General features: G+C 47.0%; 1 protein-coding gene across 5 annotated transcripts in view; it reads right to left on the reverse strand.

Annotated features, from left to right (window-relative positions):
* NEDD4L (NEDD4 like E3 ubiquitin protein ligase) overlaps nucleotides 1-20941 on the reverse strand; it is a gene marked incomplete at its 5' end in the record, with an annotated part of 340566 nt that overhangs the window by 249154 nt on the left and 70471 nt on the right. The gene's annotated exons all lie outside the window — the stretch shown is intronic.

Consider the following 20941-nt stretch of genomic DNA (forward strand, 5'->3'; position numbering starts at 1 on the left):
TTCAGCTACCACAGAATTGGGCAAGGTGAGGGCCATCTGTGTACAGTGTTTTCATTTTAGGGAACTTTTTTCTTGGACTTAGGGTCTTTTTTAAGGCCCACGTCTCATGTCCATTTCTTCCTTCCTAAGAGTTTTCTATTGAATACTGCATTCATTTTATTGATCAATTTCTATCCGATGCTACTTCTTTCTATATTTTGAAATTCATGTTTAATTTTTTTTTTTTTTCGGCTGCATTGGGTCTTCGTTGCTGAGCACGGGCTTTCTCTAGTTGCAGCGAGCGGGGGCTACTCTTACTTGCAGTGTGCGTGCTTCTCATTGCGGTGGCTTCTCTTGTTGCGGACCACGGGATCCAGGTGCGTAGGCTTCAGTAGCTGTGGCTCGCAGGCTCAGTAGTTGCAGCTCCCGGGCTCTAGAGCACAGGCTCGGTAGTTGTGGAGCATGGGCTTAGTTGCACCGTGGCATGTGGGATCTTCCCGGACCAGGGCTCAAACCCGTGTGCCCTGCATGGGCAGGCGGATTCTTAACCACTGCGCCACCAGGGAAGCCCAAAATTCATGTTTAATTTTAACGCCAAGCTCTCTGCACTTGGTTTTGACGGTCAATATTTCACAAGTTTTACCGACTTGCTTCTCCTTTGAATCTACCAACATGCCAGCCTAGGGGACGCCACGTCAACCTCTTCCCACTTCCAAGTGCGATCTCCTCCCCTGCAGCGACACGTTTTATACCTTTCACAAGGCCTCTGCTGTCCTTCAGGACCATCTATAAAGAGCCTGTTATGTTTATAAGGGCGATTTTAAAGTTTTTAAAATTATTATCAAATGAGAGACTGTAGAAAGACAGGAACCAACCATCCATCCACAGGATGATAAAGCTCATGATATATGACCGGTCCACTCAAAGGAGCCTTTGAGCCAGATCCCTTCCACAGCCTGGACCGGCTCATTTCACCTCCCCTCTCCCCAAAACCCTGAGGATGCAGAGAGCAACAGCCACCCACCCTTCAAGTGGCCATTCACAACCATGGAATTTGTGCATTTCCCACACTGGACCGGTGCTACTTCCCTGCAAGAGTCTATGCAGGAAGAAGTGCCAAGAACCCACAGGGCCGGCATGGAGCATCTTCTTGGAGTACCAATTTTTCTGGAAGTCGTGATGAATAGGACAGTGGTTCTCAGAGTGCGGACCCCCAACTATCAGCAACTGCACCACCTGGCAACTTGGTGGAAATGCCGGTTCTCAGGCCCCACCCAATACTCCAGAACCAGAATCTCTGGGGCTGGGGTCCAGTGATCTGTGTTTACAAGCTCCCAGGTGATCCTGAAGTTCAATAAAGTTTGTGAAAGAATATTATATTAAACAAAGCATCATGCAGCAAAATGGGCAATTTGAACCCGTTTTTAAGATCTCCCATTTGCGGGGACAAACTTAGTCCCCTCTTCCAGGGAAAACTTGGACAGAAACGTGTGAGAAGCGCCAACAAAATTTCTAAATGCAGGGACCCCAGACCTGCACCTGCAACCCTAAGCCCTCCTCCCGCATCCCAGCCCTGAGTCTCTCTCTGAGCCAGCAATGCCGGGAAGAGGAGCTGGGATCTACACCCAAAACTGAACAGGTCCGCAGTGTTCACCTCCTCCCTCTGTTCCGACGCCTCGAAGCTTCCCAATGACTCTTATCAAGAATCACTCTGTGGGAGAGAACAGACACCAAAACACTTCCAACGGTTCCTCCGGCATGGCGGAAAAAGTGACTGTTTCACTTTGAGTGTAATTCTCCATCATGCCTGAGTTGTTTTGTTTATCTTTTTTTTATTTCTCCAAAGAGCATTTATTTTACTTTCAAAATGAGAAATTAAACTGTTTTCATGAGAAGGTAGAAGCACTTTATGCCACAACAGTTTCTTTTTATGTCACCCCACGTTTACCCAATCTTGCCGATTCTTTCTAGCCTATGGTATAGATGCTCTGACACTCAACTTCATCATATATATATATATATATATATATAAATAATATATTTGAATCGACCTCCCTTCTCTCCCCCCGCCTACTGAAGGATCTCATTCTCTTCCTGTGCTGACGCATCAACACTCCGGCAGCCCTGGTCACCGTCAGTCTAGGACTCTCTTGTGACCATGGACCCCCATTCCACCCTCTCTGCTCTCTAATCCCAGAGTCAAGTCCATTACTATTAACACTTGACCCTATACGTCCAACATGACTCAAACTACTAACCAGCCTAGTCCAGGCTGCCCCCCCCAACACACACACACACACACACACACAACTGTGAGTCCCGTCACCAGTCTACAGCCTTCTCTTTCACAACCATCCCATAAATGACCATGCTATGGTGATTTCTGTATTTTCACACACAGAAACCTTCATATTTAGTGACCCTCATTGGGCACCTACTACACGCCAGAAACTTACATTTTGAATTACCGCAACTCACCCCTGACCTCCTGCAACAAACCATGATGCAAAAAAACCATTAAAATATATGAGTAAAAACAATGGAACTTGGACAAACTCTGCGGAGAAAGAAACAGGAAGAGAACAGGTGGGCCAGGCGGACGGAAACCTGCAGAGCAGTTCTCGAAAGGGTTTCTCCCGTCCCGTGTTTTCTCTGGGGCAGAAGGAGCAGTTCCTTTCCCACAGCCCGGGTCCCAGCGGTGTGTACAGACAGGCGTACTTTTCAGAATCATTTTAGGAGAGCACATGAGAGATGCACCTTTGGCAAAGGGAGGGTTCCCCAGAACCAACGTCGTTAGTCACCAGAAAACGACCCTCAGGAAAGTTATGAAATCCCCTGGAGAGGTGTTTAAAAAGGAGACGAGATTCCAAACTCTCTGCCTGGTTGAGGTGGGGCCTGCGCTCCCTAACAGAGTTCAAGTTCAAAGTCCTTTTGCAGTTGGAGGAGGCGGGGATTTACACTAACTTACTTAGGGGAAGGAGAGGAGAGGGGAAGGGACAGGGCAAGGTCACAGTAGACAGGGAGTCACTCCGACTCCCACCCCCACTGAACCAAGGTCCCCCCCGTATGGAAAACAGTGCCCTTGGCCTTGGTGCCTGCCAGCTCCGGGCACCATGCAATGACGGCCAGCAAGTGCAGGCAGGCCAGCTCATAAGTCGCCGGTTACCTGAAGGAATGAATGCCTTGTGCCCGCCTCAGAAAAGGAGCTGTCCGTGCACCCTCACTCCCACCCCTCCGTAAGTAAATACTCAAAGCAATCTAACCATCTGAAGTCTAAAATGCATTTTGTCAGCCCGAGTAACTGGTGCTCTTAACGTTCTCCTTCTAAGCTAGTGTAGCAACAAAGATTTCAAATTCGTTAAAATTTATCAGAAACATAAAGGAAGGTGGCATAGGCCAGCAGGGCAAATGACAGGTAAATGGATGCACTGATTCCAGAATTAAAAGGCACCATCGCTTCACACAGAATGCTACGTAATTCAGCTCTTTATATTTAAATCTTCATCAAATCCTTTAAACAGGCAAATAATGAAGCATTATGAAACCTAAAAGAAAACTCATCTTTCTTCCCAAAAATGATTTAACATTTGTACTCAATATTCAGCATCAGAAAGAGCTTTACCCACATAAACTGCATAGAAATAAATTACCATCCCCAGTAAAGCTTCATTTCTCACTATACAATTTAAGAGAAACATTTCACAGATGCCCGTTTTTTTTTCCTTCAAGAAAACAAAAGTCATAACTTTCATAATGTTCATACATTTTAAAGCCATTCATTTTCTTGAGTTTTTTTCCCCAAAGCAACTTCTCCTTTAAGAAAACCTATCAGGCCCATTGAGACTTGCTTCTAAACAAAAGTTCACAACCCTGAGTTTGAACAAAATCCTTCCAGAGAGAAGTAAACTAGGTCAACTATGTTAGAGTTGAATTACTGGCTGAAGAATCTCAAGGTAATGTCAAACTACTATGACTCTGGATGAATCCGCAGAATTTAAAAATGCCCCAGGAAGGTAAAACGCCTTACCCCTCCAAAAAAAGTCTCACCAAGTGGCATTAATTCCTTAAACGCAAGACGTCTCGTTTAGGCGAATAACTAAACGTTAAAGGTGAGATTAGCTGGAAAACTCAAGGGAATGGGCAGTTCTGAAGAGTATGCGGAAGTGCTGGCTGCCACCAAGGGTAACTTTCCACTGCCAGGTGACAGGGAAAAGGACAGTGGCTTTAACTTCCCTTCCAGCAAAGTGCAGCCCAGGGGTGGGCCTCTCTGAGGAGCCCTGCTCTAGTCCCACCTCACGTCACATCACCTAAGGAACCTGCCCCCTTGACACCACCATTCAGATTTTCAGAGCCCCACACACGACCTCTTTAGGAAACGTAATGACTTAGACCCAGAAAACTCCGTGGTCCGTGCCTCTCCGCCTTGGGTAAATGCTTAGGGGTACACCCTGTCTTCAAGTAACCCTTTTAGTGTCCTCTCTTCCCTGCGCAAATGCTCCTCTTCTGCCCCTTCCCATTTACGTTAATGATACAGCTGGACGGAGGTTTCTCAGAAAGCATCTGCTTGGTTTCACTCAGGATAAATGTTAGTCTCCTTGTACGTGCGAGACCATCAATCAGCAGTGCTTTCATCTGGTCAAGGGACATTTAAACTCTTAGCAACCTCTTAAAGCAATCAATCAGATGATGAGATCTTCAAATACCCAAAATATGGATTCACCTTTCTTCTAAGAAAGATCTAACAAGCTGCTGCACATTGGCCTACTGTCACAAAAAGCATAAAATTAAGTCGGTGTTATGGGCTGAATTGAGGGTGGTCCTCCTCCTCTACCCCCGCCCCGAAATCCATAGGTTGAAGCCCTAACTCTCTGCCCCTCAGGATGTGACTCTATTTGGAGATAAGGCCTTTAAAGGGGTGATTAAGTCAAAATGAGGCCTTGAGGGGCGGGCCCTTCTCCAGTCTCACTGGCGTCCTTATAAGAGGAAATCTGGCTGTGAAGAGACTCCAGGCACCCACGCACAGAGGAAAGACCACGTGCTTCTAGCCTCCAGAACTACGAGGAAGAGATTTCTGCTGTTGAAACCATGCTGTCTGCGCTTTTCGATACGGCAGCCCAAGCAAACTCACAGAGTTGGAAAGAGAAAATTGGGGTTAAATGACCAATTAATTAAGCAAGACAGCAGTATAAGATATAACAGCAGTGAAAACGATCTTCAGATGGGCGATTCTAGGGGAGAAAAAAGGATGAACCCCGTGGGTCCTGAGTCCTTCCCCGGGGGCACATGGCGTGACCCATAAACCACATTCTCAGCCCGGCCCCTCCGGCAGTGCGGCCAGAGGGCAGCATCCCCGCCCTGTAGACAGGACCTGGCAGGTGAGGTGGGCCCGGCAGGACGGGTGAGATTGGCTGGCAGAGAAGAAGGGGTAGCAAGGAGAGGCCGCGTGCATTCAAAACCCCAACTGAGAAAACAACAACAACAAAAATTGAACAAAGGGCAAGAGGAATCAACCCGGCAACATATAATAAGCAAATGCACATGTGAAATAACTGGCCCATCTTCTTCATCACCATATCCAAGTTAAAATATGTGATTTAATCTCTTAAATTAGGAGAAATTCAAAATTTTAACACTCAACGCTGTTTATGCAAACACAGCACATTCAGAGCATGATAATTCGCAGACAAGAGCGCTGAAGCTTAGGGGTCAGGGGGAGACAGAAGTGACCTGACCAAGGTCATGGGGCTGTAAGAGGCAGAGGTAAGGAAGAAACTCAGGTCTTCCTAGAACAGTGCTTCTCAACTGGGGGTGACTGCCATTAAAGGGAGATTTGGCAATGTGTAGACATTTTTGATTGTCACCACGTGGGGAGGTGCCACTGCTCCCTACCGGATAGAGGCCAGGGACGCTGCAAACATCCCACAACGCACAGGTGAGCCCCCAAACACAAAGAATTGCCCAGCCCAACAGTTGACAGTGCCACCCTGGGGAAGCCGTGTTCTAGAACCCAAGCCAGTGCAACTACAGTCTTGCAACCTTTCCCTAAGTTTGAGATAATTTTTTTTTAAAAAGTTACCAACTGGACTTCCCTGGTGGCACAGTGGTTAAGAATCCGCCTGCCAATGCAGGGGACATGGGTTCAAGCCCTGGTCTGGGAAGATCCCACATGCCGCAGAGCAACTAAGCCCGTGAGCCACAACTCCTAAGCCCGCTTGCCACAATTACTGAAGCCCGCCCGCCTAGAGCCCGTGCTCCGCAACAAGAGAAGCCACTGCAGTGAGAAGCCCAAGCACCGCAACGAAGAGTAGCCCCCGCTCGCTGCAACTAGAGAAAGCCCGAGCGCAGCAACAAAGACCCAACACAGCCAAAAATTAATTAATTAATTAATTAATTTATTTAAAAAAAAGTTACCAACACACACCAAAGCATGAGAGAGAGACAGAGAGGCACGAAGTCAAAGCTGTCAAGCACAATACAAAACATTCTGTTTTCAACCAAGAGAAACCTCCCAGTCCTCGGGCTTCTGGCACCAGACTAAGCTCACACGGGCTCCACCTGGATCCTGAGACAGTGAACCCCAGCCTCCGACCACGCCCACTTGGTCAACTCTCCCCCCCCACCCCCGACCCGCTCCACACATCTTTGTGGACGCTTACACAATCTGTGGGGTCCAGTGGAAGATGGAAATGTGGGCCCTTCGTCCGAAACTTTCAAGACGGCGAAATTTCGAGCGCATTACACCAGGCACAGGGCGTCACCCAGTCAGAAGGGCGGGGCCCCATGTGGCTACCGCAACCCTGCACTAACTGCTCGCCCTTCCCCCACCTCTGCAGCAGGCCCACTGGGACCCCCTTCGCCTGCATCCTTTTCCAAAGTGCTCCCACCACGTCCTTGTCACACCTGAAGCGGGCTCAGCACAGAGGACAGGCCCAGGGAGGCCAGGACTCAGTCCTACGCTGGAACTTTCCACCCCAGCCTCCATACCCCTGGTTCTTCCACTTGTCATGAAGAGCCCTCCTTGCCATACTGTCCACAGCCCACCTGGCCAGTCACCCAACGTCCCTGTATCCCCCTCCCCTCTTCAAAGGTGACCCTGGAACTTGGGTCACCACCTTCTTCCCTGGCTCAAATCCTCCATGATCCTGCAAGACGTCAGGGCCCGGGCCCACGGACGCCCTCCGTCCCCAAATGGCCTCGTGAACCCCAAGCATCCCCACCCACATTCTACCTCAGCCACCCATGGCCATGCCGGACTTCACCCCTACTCAGGAATGCTCTGTCTCTGAAAACCCTAACCCCAGGGTCCCCTCCTCAACCTTCAGGTCTCTCCACCTCACCTTTCTGAGATCAACAGACCAACAGTGGGGTGGGAGCTGAGGTTAACTCAACAGGAAACTAGAAGGTGAACTACCAAAAGTCTGGCACTGACTCAACGCTTTCGTACGTTCTCTTAGTCCTCACCATAACCCCTGGTGGGTGAGATGGGCACTACTCCCACAATCCTGTTTTCCAGAGAGAAAAACGACGCTGAGAGTGTGAGGAAATTGATCTTGGTGGACCAGCCAGCGAGCAGTCCGGGCCTCAGGTGCTTGATCACAAAGCAGAACTGTTGCCACCTGAGTCTGGGAAAAACCTTCACACTCATCAATAATCGAAAGAATGCAAATAAAAAACAAGAGTATATGGTTTCAACCCAGCAGATGGACAAAGAGCAAAAAGAAAAACCACACCGAGACTGGTGAGAGTGCTGGGGACACAGGTACTGATAGGAGGGGGATTAAAAACTGATGTAAGATTTCTGGAGAGCCACTTGCTAAAGTATATGAACAGCCCAACCTCGAATAGCACAGACTTCGATGAGAACAGTCCACTTTTTGCAGAAAGACCCAGACAATTGGGCACAGATTTATTTCCACAGATATTCATGAAGGCAAAAACACCACAAATAATTCATTACGCATCATCTGGGACTGACTGAACCGAATAACTCTCATTATTGTTACCGTCATCCTCACCCTCATCATCAGGTACTGTCACAGCCAGGGTAAAGCGCTAGTATTTTGACATAATCTCATTAAATCCTCACAACTCGGTAGATTTTACAAATGCGGGAAATGTTGCCTAAATCATTAAATAAGCTGGCCAGTCATACATTTAATGAGTAGTTCAGCTGGAACCTGACTCCGGAATCTGTGCCACAGAGAAAGAGGATGTAGAGCTGTATCTATTGATACAGAAAGATGCCCATGATGTATTATTCGCAGTAAAAAATGTAAATTACATTAGAACAGAGCACAGTTGGATTCCAGATCTACTTCTTTAAAATGACACAGTGCTGGTTGTTTACTGTCTTCTCAACTCCAAACCCAACCTTTCCCTTCTCTGCCCTGGGCTGCTGGGACCAGCATCCTATGAACTACATTTCCTGGCTCCCTTTCTGGCCAACTTCCTGCTTGGAGGAGAGGGGCAGACTTCCTTCCTGTCTTGGTCAGTGTCGCCCTGGTATTACCAGTCGACCCCAGCTTCTCCCAGCCCCAGTCCTTCAGCGTCCCCACCAGACCCCACCCCACGGAGGTTCCACCGCAGCTGGACAACATTCCCTCCACAGGGGCTCAGCACCATCCCTGCTGGGTCTCCCCCGGCCCCTGGTTCAGGCCACCCCAGTTCTTCCCTGGGTTCCCCCCGCCCCAGGGGTGAGCCCCGTTTCCTGCAGATATTATCTCTGGGTGAGCCCTTTTGTTCTTTCAGCCTCCACCTGTGTGGGCAGTTCCCAGGGTGAGGTCGCCTCTGTTGGACCCTGACTGACAGCACCGCACATACGACTCAACACGTAATTACCGAGCTCCTGCCATGCACCGGGCCCTCCGCCAGGTGCCGAGGACACAGCACCACCACGACGGGCTCAGCTCTGCCCTCAGAGCACCTGTCTCCCAACCAAGATGCTGATCTGCAGAGAACGAGGTCCAGATGCTACAACAGTGATTGCTCTTACCTCAGTCTAGTGAGATGGTGGGTCATTTTTATTTCTTTTTTATCCTTTCCTATGGTTTTTAACATTTTTTTCAGTGAATATATACTTTTATAATCAGAAAAGCCAATAAATAATTTTAAAATAAAGTAGACAAACTAGCGGCCTCTCTGAACTCCATGATGCTTCAAAGAGATCAGTAAGAGGAGCTGAAGAATAAATTGGAAAATAAAAAAGATGCTGCTCTTAATATACGGTCATGAAATGATGTTTAGGGCAGAATATTCTCTGTTCTGGCCCCCCCAAAAAATAAAATCAAAAGAGATCCATCCCAGATACAATTCCGACAGCAAAAAACAACCTACTGAAGCACCTGGTATATTTCTAAATGGAAAGCTATCACTTATTAACACCTCAAGTACTATTTTAGGTGCCTACTATCCGACCACAGGGAGAAGGCCAATTCTAGACAATGTTAACTAATTCCCTTCTTACCTAAGTGGAGACAGCACAAAGCCTCACACTACTAGGACTGGTATCTGTAAAACCCTAGAGCTGGCCCTCAGGCCCTCTCTCCTCCTGTCCTTGGACAGCTGTAGAAGTCCTTTGGCTTGCCTGTCCCACAGCCCACCACTGTGACTCCTTTGTAAGGACCAGTGGCAGGAAGGATTGATTCTCCTCCTCGATGATGCCTTCGTCCGTCACAGCCTCTGAGGACGTGAATGCAGAACACAGGCCGGCCTAGCCCATCAGAGTCCCTAGAGCAGGGGTTCCCAACCCCTGGGCCGTGGACCGGTAGCAGTCCAAGGCCTGTTAGGAACCGGGCCGCACAGCAGGAGGTGAGCGGCGGGCGAGCAAAGCTTCCTCTGCCGCTCCCCATCGCTCGCATTACCGCCTGAACCACACCGCCCCCCCGCCCCATGGAAAAATCATCTTCCACGAAACCGGTCCCTAGTGCCAAAGGTTGGGGACCACTGCCCTGGAGCATAAATATCCCGCTGAACTTCTGCCCCTCCTCTCTGGTTAGCTTTACCGTATGACTTTCAAACAGCACCGCATCATTCCCGGCATTGGGTCTGTAAAATACCGTAACCCAGAGACCCTTAGAGCCTGTTCCAGAGCCAGCTGTCGTCACTGCCGATAAAGAAGAAATATGGAAGTAAACTGCCCTTTCTCAAGAATAATTATGAAAACTACGGAAATTTCTAGCTCAAGAGATACTACTGATGATATAGCCCAACGCTTTGGAGAGAAGAGGCAGCTGTGATCTCTCATGAGCTTGAGTCAAGTCTTGTAAGGTCAAGAAGGAGGGGTACTTTTCAGCTCCTTAACCTCGGGCACGATTAAGCCTCAATTTCCCTATCAGTGGACAGAGATAGACTCCTTTATCTGGAAGGGTTGCTAGGAGGGATGGTATGACACAAAGTAGCCAGGACAGTGCCTAGCGCACAGGAGGAGAGCAATATATGTCATTTCCAACTCAGAACCAGGAGCCAGGTCTCCTGAGCACTAACTAGGTACTTCCCCGCTTTACATCTCTGACCCAATCGGGTAGTCTGGTCTCCCCTCTCCCAACCTCCATTTCTAAAGACTCTGCCGGTATCCACATACTGGTGGCTTGATAGTCAATCAACACCTGAGCTAGAGGGTCCTCTTAAATGGAGTTAGAAACAATTAGAAAAATAAGGAAAGGTGAGGCTTGTCACTTTCAAGCTTCCCTTTCAAGGAGATGTGAAATTAAATTCTCATTTCAAGAGACCTCATTATCTGGGCCTCAATGTTCCTTAAATATCTGGCATTAAAATCGTAAGTGGAAAGATCTTTTCCTCAACACACAGACTTGGTTGAGCCAGTAATGAGAAATACATTCAGTACATTTGTCACTACAAAACAGAGTACAAGGTTAAGGTTCCCAAAACTCCCTTTTTTATAGCTTGAGTTTCAAACTCTGCCATTCAGACATCCTCTAAGGGTTACTACATTGGAGCCCATCTGTTAGGTTATAACAAGTCACAGGAAATGGTCAATATCAGCTCCCTAAACACGCCCATCGGAGGACACAAGATTATTCCTTCTGAAAACCGAATAGAATCACAGACATTACGTTAGAATCAGAATTTTAAAGCGGTTGATTCAAATTCAAGGAGAAATTTTGGAAGGGGGAAAAGATAAACCAGGTGCCTGCCTGCCAGCATGACATTTAGCTGAAATCTGCCATGACCATAGCCTCACACTTGCTTTCACAAAACAGGGCTGCACTGGTTTTCACAGCCCCTGCAAGTTTCATCAGACAGCAGCCAGCCAGGTTTTCTAACCACAGGCACGGGTTCTAGGATTATTTCACGTTTTTAATTTGGAAATCGGGGACAAGCGATGGAAATTTTTCCAATATTCATATTAGCTACACTCAATCTAAGTGATATATACATATACAAACACATGGATGTATTCATAACACTACTCACATGACACACATTCATAACACTAGTCTAGAGGGAAAAACAGAATTTCATCATATGAATTTCAATAATTTGTACATACAATCAGGAAACCTGAGTAAACCATTGCCAAATGATCTAGCACTTAAAGGTTTAAAAAAAAACAAAACAAAAGACTTTAGCCAGACTCTTTCCACGAGAAGGTCAATCTATTGCCTCATTTCCACCTCACCCCTGATGCTGCAGAGGAAGTTTATTTTCTCTAATTCAGGATTACTCATTTCATCCTCTCCCCAAAACCATACTCGTTTCTCTGTGACAATACTGTGCAAGAGTTCGTATTTTCTCTAATCTGTATAATTCGTATTGCTTTCTCTCCTAGCCTCACGGTTGAGAGACAATAGAAGGTGCTTTTAGAACACACTGCAAAGTCCCCCTGTAAGGTAACGGCCCTGTTAATCCCTAATCTGTGGGTGACCACTCATGCTGATCAACACCAGCCAAAGCATCGGCCCTTTGTTGGAGGCCAGAGATGTGATACACCTGGCCAAGACCATCTTCCCAACCAGCCCATGAGGAAAGCGTTACTGTCTTCCTCCTACAGAGGATGAAACCGAGGCCTGGAGGGGGGTGACCACAAGCCTAAGGATGGCTCATGGTGGAGGAGCCGGGCCTCAATCAAACCCAGGTCTCTCTGCCCACTAAACCCACGCTCTTCCCCATGGCACTCTCATCAGAATCATGGACCGCCAGGTGATAGTCGTCTGTAGCAGAATGAAATCCTGAACACTTCCTCTCAGGCCTCCAATAATCTCGGCAAAATAATTGACGACTCCGAGCAAAGGCAACGGCACCTGTTTTATCTCCAGTGGAGACCTGCGGGTGATTGAGGGCTGCACAAAGGATTCATTCATCAGAACTTTGCTGCAAAGGGGAGAATGGATGGATTACACGAGGGAGGCATTCCTCCTCTAAGAAAAAACACTTCAAATACACCACTGAAGGGGAAAGGAATCCTGTGCTCAGAAATGGACAAAAGAATCCATTGATTACAGAGGAACCAATCTGATTGGACATTTTACAGCACACGGCACCAATCTGCATTTTTGTCATATGACGAGGGAACAAAATGTATTTCCTCGTGCTCCTGGTCCTTTGTGGGGCAAACAGTGGGCTTTAAAAAAAAAAATAAATTTATTTATTTATATATTTATTTCGTTGCTGCGAGCGGGCTTTCTCTAGTTGCGGCGAGCGCGGGCTACTCTTCGTCACAGTGCGCGGGCTTCTCGTTGTGGTGGCTTCTCTTGTTGCAGAGCATGGGTTCTAGGTGCGCGGGCTTCAGTAGTTGTGGCTCACGGGCTCTAGAGCGCAGGCTCAGTAGTTGTGGCACACGGGCTTAGTTGCTCCACGGCATGTGGGATCCTCCCGGACCAGGGCTCGAACCCGTGTCCCCTGCACTGGCAGGTGGATTCTTAACCACTGCGCCACCAGGGAAGTCCCAAACAGTGGGCTTTTATAAGCTTTGGGAATTTTGATTCTAATCAAGCAAAAAAATTCATCAACCCCAACTTGAGAGGTTCCTTGACCTTTGCAACTGAATTTTCACCCTTCACACTTCATGTGCATAATCTGCAGTAGGACTGCAGGCTGGGCACTATGTTCTTAACCAGAGGGAAGCCGCCTGAGACCAGGTGTGGGTACCTCATCGCCCCATCCACATTCTGGGTGCTCCAACCCTATGCAAGCCACCAACATCTCTCACCTGGCTGACCTGGACAGCTCCTATCTCGTGTCCCAGCCTCTGTCTGCCCTTGCCCTCTTCCGGTACAATAAAGGCTGAACCAGGGCGACGGAACCAAAATATAAATCTGATGTCGACACCCTCCAGAAAACTCTCCAACTCCAGGGGCCCTAACGATGTACAAACCCTGACCTTTACCTCGCCGGCCTCAGCCCTCTCCATGCCTCCCACCTGACACTCTGCCTCGGCCACACCCTACTCTTGGGGGCTGGGGGAGCTCTACAGTCGTGTCATAGGCTCCCCCCTTCTGGAGGTTAGCAAGGAAGCAGATGTATGAACACAGCTGTTCCGAAGCTGAGCTCTCCCGACGCATCTCCAATCAGCCAGATCTATACGGCTCGACCAGAAAGCAGAGTGACTTTATTTATTATCAAGCAACATAGACGAAAGACACCCTTGACCCTTAATCTGTTCCTAACAACCACCAGATAGAGGGGGTTTTTCACTTTCTACTTTGTTGGGGCTTTTTTTTTTTTTTTTGTATTTGATTTTTTAAAAACAAACATGCATTGGTTTGAACATACTTTTCTGATTATAAAATTGATAGAATGGATTATCCTCTGAATATATCAGCCCCATTCTCCCCACGTCATCCAGACAAAGTTTCCGTTCATGAAGGATTCTACCCCCAAGATAAACAGCCAAGGGTACTGAGAGGAATGTAATTGAGGGTCCGCTGTTCAGAGCGGGGGAGACAATGAGGAATCTTATCATCCTCTCCTCCCAGCTCAGCCCTAGGAAATCTGCAGCAATCATACAAGGACTACAAAACACTACAAAACACGACCTCCCGTCTTTCAAACAGAATAACGGGAGCCGAATTTGCACTGTAAACCGGCCAAGTGTACTAAGTGAATGTAGTAAGTACGGAGCATGTCAGCTTTAAGGGCTCCATTAGGCTGTCGGAAGGCAGAGCACCCAGGCTCAGAAGAACGGCCAGAGAACCAGCGGGCACAGGGCCACGGTGACTCTCGGCCCCTGTGAAGCGAGCCAGCGAGGTGCTCCGGGGACTCTGCCATCCTGCTGTCAGCCACAGGGTGCCCAGTCCGGTCCCTCAGCCGAGGAGGGAGAAGGCATAGGGTGAAAGTGCTTATTTCCCACATTCTACTAATTTATCCACAAACTAAGGAAAATGGCTTGTTTCTCAAGCCGGGTTAAGTATCACAGCATCAGGTGGGCACATGCTGAGCCCTCAGCTTTGAGCACCTTCCCCCCACGCCACCCAGCACAGGCCCTAGCACCCTGCTCTGCCCCCGGAGCACCAAGCACCTGTCACCAATACCGCGATGGCAACACTGCTGGGGGTGACACCCGCCCGCTGTTTATTTCCCCTGTGATTTCACACAACCCACGGTTATGAAATCAACTTAGTGATCCTACTTATTTACTGAAATAAAATTAAAATAGATGAGAACAGAGGAAACTAGCACCACTGAACTAGAAAATACCAGAAGCCAAGAGAGAGAAAAGAGCCATCCAACGGAGACCCTGCTATGAGAGTGAAGTAATGGGAATCTTGAAGGCCACGGCAGGAACACCAGGTCGGGCTCGGGCAGAGGGCCCCCAACCAGCGTCAGCCACATCAGAGGGCTCTGGGAAAGACTTTTCACGAGCACAGGCTGACAAGACAGACCACCTAATGCGTGTGGGATTTACCCAGCTGGAAAAGAGCTGGGGAATGTTGAAGCAAACAAGATATAAGACAGGAAAAGGAAAGCTGTGCAGGGAAAGTAATCCTTGTGTACTACCCAGGACGCATGTCAAGAGCATTTCCAGATTCATCACAAGGTAAACACAGAAAACCGATCTCACCAACATGTGGCAAGGACAGAGGTGTGTGGGTCGAAGAAAGCGAATTCTTCTCTTTGCTTTGTGAAAGCCACTAAATATTGCTTCCACTTAAAATAATTATGTTTTTGCCAGATCAGACATCATTCTAACCTTGATTTCAACATAAATACACAGTCGCGGGGACCAAATGTTTAAGAAAAACAATGTGGGAGAAATTCTTTAAATTTTAAAAAAATCTCCTCCATTTCTTTACTTTTTTTTTTTTCCTCTCTGTGAATTAGTAAAATCAGACTATGATTCCATTTTAGTAGCAAAACCCATCAGCCAGTGCACACAGCACTAGCTGGTCTGCTTGGGGGTTAACATGTTCAGCTTGGGGCTGTACATTTCAAGGCAGTTGATGAAACAGAAAAACTTGCCTGCAGGAAAGTACTAGACCAGTGCTGGGTCTGGAACAGCCTCTCCTCACGTCCTCAACATCTCAATGCCCAATTCCCTGGGCTTCTCTGGGTCCTTCTGGAATGCCTTCGATCCTCTGCTTTCCATCTACCTTAAACCTGAGGAGTTTACCCAAACCCCTCCTACTCCATAAACCCTTCCCTCACTACTTCAAACCAGACTCAAAGTCTCCCTCCCTGAAAGACCCCTGTAACCCCAGTCAGGAGCCCCAAGGTTCCCACCCCTTTGTTCTCCTCCCATTTCCCGACTCTGACCTCTTTGTGTCATCCTTGCCTCACCGCCAGCCCAGCTTGAACTTTGGGAAGGGAGGGCACTTAGTAAATAAACAAGGGTCCACCCCAACCCCCAAGAAAGCAGACCATTTGTCATTAAAACCACTTTATCAGTAACTTAGAAGGAGACCATCTCCACTCGGACTCGGCTCTTAACTTGAAACCCCACTTTCCCTGCTTGTGGAGAACAATCATCCCTGAAGCACTTTCTTTGCCAACTGATTAAGTTAGGAAACGGCTTCCCACGGAGAGCCAAAATTGTTACTAACAACCACAATAAAAACACAGGAAACACCCTCAGCAAATGAGCTATTATCTTCATTATCTCCTTGGTTTACCCCTAACACACAAAAATTTCTGAGTTCACACTTATAATCTCCCTTTGATTCCCTAGTGGATGCAGGAACTACTATATTCAGCCACCAGGGGGAGCAGGCATCTAGCTTCCTGGCCAATCACTCCAGGGGTATTTACATCAATGAGCAAAATGAAAATCCGGTGACTTCTTCAGGAAACCCAGGCGACGACCGTTTGAATAACCTGGGGTCTCCCTGCCAGAGACAGGCTTCCGTTCTTCCCATACCCGGCGTGGCTTCTGGCTTCTCTCTCATTAAAACTCTCATCAAAGACAAAAAAAACAATCCCACAAATCAAGGGGTGAAGGATATTCGAGCCCACGCACCAGGAATACCAATGAAGAAAACTTTGTCAATGTGTTAATTCCACAAGAAAAGCCAAGAACCAGTGGGGAATTTACTAGAAAGAGGTTGGCTGCAGCCAAGTATGCCAAAGGTTAGTTTTTGCAGAATGCCTGAGATCACAACCTGTAATTTCACAGTCTGATTTTTATCTCTCAGTTCAAGGTCAGATGGCCTCCATCTCAATGGGAATTTACAATCAGAAGAGCAAACCAAAAAAGAAGGCACCAATAACACAGCTTTGCCCTGTCTCCAAGAGGAGATGTACACACTCATGCTCACGACAGACTGCAGTTTAGAAAGTGCGTTCCCTGAAAGATGTCATTACACTACAGCATGAGGCCAGAGTCACTGCAGATCTCAAGATGCTGGGAACGTTTGCCAAATCATCATTCCTTTCCTCAACGTTCACTCCTGCCTTCTTTCACGTACTCATTCACTGCACTGCAATGGGCTTTTACTCTGGATGAGCGTCACAGTGGAGGCTGGTATTAGACAAATAAGAAGGCCCGTCACTGCCTTCGAGGAAACATAAATGCAGAAGCAGGCAATCCCAATAAAATGTGAAACCCTCGAATTGAGGATACAAAGGGCACACTAACATCACAGCAACCCTAGTTCTGAAAGGAAGGAAAAAAAAAAAAAAGGTAATCCTGAGATTTCACTTAGGAAGTGGAATTCCTCTGCTTGATTTGGGTGACAAATGACAGTAGAATTAAGAATATGAAGCTCAATTCTCTCTACCTCACAACCTCATACCCAAAAGGGAGATAAAAATTAATACCTCTCTCCGAGACTCGTTATGAGGATTAAATGAGCTCATACTCTACTCATAAAGCGATTAGGACATGGACAAGCACAGAGGGCACGCCTAACACATTATCGACTGGGGGGATTTTTGCAGAAACTAACGCCTGTGGCCGTAATACATCTCCGGTCAAAAATGTGTTTAATACACTGGCTTTTCCATCTTCATGGTGAAACACAGATAAGGCAGTCTAGTGTACATGAAAGGGAAATGATACCTTTGCTTCATTATGAACATTAGCATATTAAGAAAAAAATCAATTTGCAATTTAGGAGTTTAGCTCTTTATTTAAATACATATACTTTTTCCCACGTATGTACACACACACACACACACACACACACACACACACACACACTCATTAATGCTAAGAGCATGTGATCCAAAGTAAAAAGATTTGCGTTCAAGTCCTGGCACATCAGCTGTGAACAAGTTTCTTTACATTCCTCAAGCTCTGACCTCATCTATAAAAGGGAAGTGACATCCACCCCAGGGGCTAAGAGTCAAGGTGGGACTGCGGGAAAACCCTTTGTAAACCCTGCAGCTCTGCAAATGCTAGAGAAGTGAAAACAGTTGGCCCAGAAACTTCAGGAGCTCATTCTCCTAATTAACCCTTTGCTCAAAGCTTCAAAGCATTAAATAAACAGTAACATTTAAGCATATAAAACCATAAGAATTCTATTGGGGTCAAAACCCCAGGATCTCCCAAATAAATCAGAAAAGACACCCAACTCTCAACTGTCACTCGTGTTCTTTCCATACTTCATTCGACAGACGTTTACTGAGTACCACGTGCCAGGCATACAAGAAGACGAAGCCACTTAGCACCATGAATAACTGAAATCTGCGGAGAAAGAGGCCCCTCCACCTGGTTTTGGGATACGCACGATGGTTTTTAAGCCCACTAATAAAGTATTAACCTCCTAAATAGGAGTTAACCAACATTTCGCTATTTGAGTTGAATGAGTGCCTGCTCAATTTGTCTGATCTCTTGATACATTAAGGATCTCAAACCTCTACCTACCACATATATTAGAATCACTTTTCACAGACTGCCTTGTAACTTTGACATTGTCCACAAACAAAAAGCTTTTAATCAAAAGTAAATCACAGATACTCTCATCACCTTCATGAAACAAATCAAATCAAAACAAACCCCCCAAACCAGAGAATAATACCCACAGCTCACAGTTCTCGACACTCAGAAAGGCACCGGGCATCAGCTTGAGGACTGGCCGTATGCCAAGCGCCATATATTTATTAACTCCTTAAATTTCATGACTCGATAAGTCATAGGATTATGCCACCTTATGGATGAGGAAACTGGGGAATATACAGTAGATTAATTAACTTGCTAAGAGCATTCTGGAACAGGGTAACTAAAACAGAGCAGGACGCTATGGTCCTTACGCCCCCTCCCTGGCCCCCCCTCCAATGTCCTTACCAGCCTTCTGTCTATACAAAAACTTTAGCCAAAGAATAAGTTTAATCAGAGAAGTGAGAAAATACAGAAACAAAGGGAAATAGTCCGACAAGACTAAATAATAATAGTTTAGTCCTTAAGCGTAGCAAAGGACCTTTAGTTCCTTCTCAAGGGCTACAGATAATATTCTGAGCCGTATCCTGTGAGCTACCTTGTAGATACTGAAACGCCCACTAGGTGGAAGAAGTTAACTACATGATGACTGATGACCAGACTGTTGCCATGACATAAGCTGCCACAATTCCGAGAACTGGCCTCAAAGGAATGGGAACAAACTGACCCTGGAACTGAAGATTAACTGTACTTAAAACAATCAAGATGGCGCTGGTCAGACCAATGCATGACCAATATTAAGACGACTGTCAGAGCCGACTGTGCTGTTTCTGCCTGTAGCACCCTCCCTCCATCTATATAAGCTCTTGCCCACTGATTGGGGGGTGGGGTGGGGGGAGGAGGCCTTTGGACAGGAGTCCACCCTCCTCTCCCCACCCCGACCCCCCGTTGCCAGCATCCCAAATAAAGCAAACATTCCTTTCCACCAACCGTGCCTCTTTATTGACTTTTGAGCTGCAAGCTGCCGGACCCCACCTTCGGTAACATAACCTAACCACTGCCCAACCTGACTGTTGAGGGTTCAAAAGTAAAGACCCTAAATTATTCAAGTGCCCTTTGTTATGCAGCAACCAAACAGGAAAACGCTGGCTCCGTGGTAGTACTGTATGTGAGAGTTAATTCACATCTGCAAAATAACCTAATTGTTTAAATACAACATCCCTTGGACCCGTCCCCATGTGGCTGCCTCACATTTAACTCATCCTAAGGAAGTTCCATAGGTCTTCCTCTCCTAATCCCCTTTCCAGTGGGTGGCAAAAAAAACATATACTTTAAGCGGTGAGAGTCGGGATAAGGCTAAAAGGCTTTAGAACGCCTAGGGTTAGCTAACCCTTACCCTAACCCTAGCGAAGGGAGAACAGAACTTAGAAGACTTGTCTAATCAGCCCTGACTCTGTGGTTTCCATTTCCTCCGGTTAACCTGGAGCTTTTAGGGTCCCTGAGGCTTAATTCCTCTGCTCCAGAAATGAGGAAAGGAAGCCAGACAAGGACGCACAGCCGACGCGGGTTCTGCTGGCAGAAAGAAGGCAGGGGGGCTTGACTTAGAATAGAAAGTGGATGTTTTCTCCAACCTTTTCAGAATATATTTATACAAGAACATGTCTCAAATGATAATAATCAAATTTGTTGAGAAACTGGTTCAAAATTGTAAGTTGCTCTTCTCAGAACTCTCCACGTGCACCTCAACACGAGAGTCCAAGAAGCAACTGTACGTGAAATAATACGAAACAAAAGTTCAAAGAGCACGACCTGGTGAAAAGCATCAGGCCACTGCTCTGCCATCAGCAGTTCTGCTAACAGGGCCAAGCAAGTCACAGTGAGGTCACGGACGCAGGAAATGAATCCCGGACAGTTGGGATCACAGGATCCACATTTGGGTTTGTCTGTGATGCATCTTTCAAGAGCTCTATGAAGAACACATACTTATAGAGCTTAATGAAATCATCTGTGGATCCACTCTCCCTGCAGCTGCAAGAGATTTAAGACCCTAACACTTAATTCCTCCAACTGAGATGGGCCCAAAAGAGAAAGTGGAAACCTAGTTGGGTCCTCTGTTTTAGTGGAGAAGCTTCTAGAATGGCGGGGCAGACAATGACCAAGTAAAAGGATGAGCTGGATGCACCATGTGTTTCCATTCTTTTATCTGATCCCAGGACATGATGCACAGAGTTATACTCAAATTCCAGGGCAATATGTACACATATGGAGGCCAAATGTGGAGGACTTTGTTACTCCTCCTGAATCAACTGTCCCGTTTCCCCTCACTGTTGATAACTGAACACGGACAAGGCCCAAGAAGGCCGAGGAGTGGCAGCCAAGGCTGGTCGTGAACTTCCCGGTTAGACTCTGTGCAATGAGGCACAACAACTGTCTAGACAACTTTCTCAGGACACTCTCCATCAGCAACCTGAGCTGAGCCAGCAGCCACGAATACATGTTCAACAAGGCGATAAAAGCACAAGGTTCTTTTTTTTTTTTAATCTCTCACTTGTAATCTGGGTTTTTTTGTTTTGTTTTGTTTTTTTACTATTTTGAAAACACATGCCAGAAAATCTTACCCCCTGCCAAACACCCTCTTTTAATAAGAGAAATCTTCTACATGCATGACAGGCGCTTCATAGCTTGGAACTA

This window comes from Balaenoptera borealis (genome assembly GCF_965194805.1).
Source record: "Balaenoptera borealis genome assembly, chromosome: 14".
In the NCBI taxonomy this organism is placed as follows: domain Eukaryota; kingdom Metazoa; phylum Chordata; class Mammalia; order Artiodactyla; family Balaenopteridae; genus Balaenoptera; species Balaenoptera borealis.